The sequence below is a fragment of the Mustela lutreola genome, chromosome 12 (assembly GCF_030435805.1).
Source record: "Mustela lutreola isolate mMusLut2 chromosome 12, mMusLut2.pri, whole genome shotgun sequence".
NCBI classification, from domain to species: domain Eukaryota; kingdom Metazoa; phylum Chordata; class Mammalia; order Carnivora; family Mustelidae; genus Mustela; species Mustela lutreola.
In genome coordinates, this window is record NC_081301.1 from 67,114,618 (window position 1) to 67,116,054 (window position 1,437).

At 34.2% G+C, this 1,437-nt stretch overlaps 1 pseudogene; it reads left to right on the forward strand.

Annotated features, from left to right (window-relative positions):
- Positions 1–781: 781 nt before the first annotated feature.
- On the forward strand, positions 782–873 carry LOC131813368 (U6 spliceosomal RNA; annotated as a pseudogene).
- Positions 874–1,437: the final 564 nt, after the last annotated feature.

Below are 1,437 nucleotides of genomic sequence, written 5' to 3' on the forward strand. Positions count from 1 at the left end.
TTTTAAATATCATTTATTGAACAGACTATCTTTACCCATTATATATGTTGGCCCCTGTCAAATATTAGGTGACTGTATGAAAGGATTTATTTCTGGACTCTCAATTCTGTTCTACTTGTTTACTGGTCTGTTTTTATGCCAGTATACTTTATTGTTTTGAGCATGAGGGCTTTGTAGTATAGTTTCAAATCAAGAAGTGTAATTTCGCTTCTTCATTCTTTCTCAGAACTGCTTTAATTATTTGTTGTCTTTTATGGTCTCATATAAATTTTAGGATTCTTTACTTCTGTAAAAAAAAATATTGGATTTTTTAAAAAGATTTTTTATTTATTTATTTGACAGAGAGAGATGACAAGCAGGCAGAGAGGCAGGCAGAGAGAGAAGAGGTAGCAGCTTCGTGCTGAGCTGAGAGCCTGATGCAGGGCTCGATCCCAGGACCCTGGGATCATGACCTGAGCCGAAGGCAGCGGCTTAACCCACTGAGCCACCCAGGCGCCCCCTAACATTGGATTTTTGATAGGAATTGAATTTACAGATGGTTTTCGGTAGTATGGACATTTTAACAATGTTAATTCTTACCATTCATAAATATGAGCTATCTTTCCATTTATGTCTCCTTCAAATTCTTATCAATGTCATAGTTTATGGGGTACAGATCTTTCATCTTCTTAGTTAAATCTTTTCCTAAGTATTTTGTTATTTTTGATGCTATTGTGAATTAGATTGTTCTCTTTATTTTTTCAGATAGTTCATCATTAGAGTGTTAAAATGCTCCTGTCTTGTGCTTACTTTGGCAGCACATATACTAAAATTGGAATGATGCAGAGAAGATTAGCGTGATCACTGAGCAAGGATGACATGAAAAACTATTTTAAAAAAACGAAAAAAAACAAAATTCCTGTCTTTTATATATTGATCTTGTATTTGGCAGCTTTATTAAATTTGTTTATTCAAAATTTTTTGTGAAGTTTTTAGGATTTTTTTACATGTAAGTTCATGTTATCCAAAAAAAGAAAATTTTACTTCTTCCTTTTTTTTTTTTTTTTTGGAGTCTTTTATTTCTTTGTGTTCCTTGTTTCTCTGGCTAGGACATCCAGTACTATGTCAAATGAGAGTAGTGAAAGTGGACACACTTGTCTTTTTTCTGATCTTTAAGGGGAAAACTTTCAAACTTTTTTGATTGAATATGAGATTAGCTCTGGGCTTGGGCTTGCAATATGTGTTTTTTCTTTAATGGATTTTTTAAATTATTTTTTAAAATTTTTTTATAAACATATAATGTGTTTTTATCCCTAGGGGTACAGGTCTGTGAATCACCAGGTTTACACATTTCACCGCAGTCACCATCACTCACCATAGCACCTGCTCTCCCCAATGTCCATACCCCCACCATCCTCTCCCAACACACCTCCCCCCAGCAACCCTCATTCTGTTTTG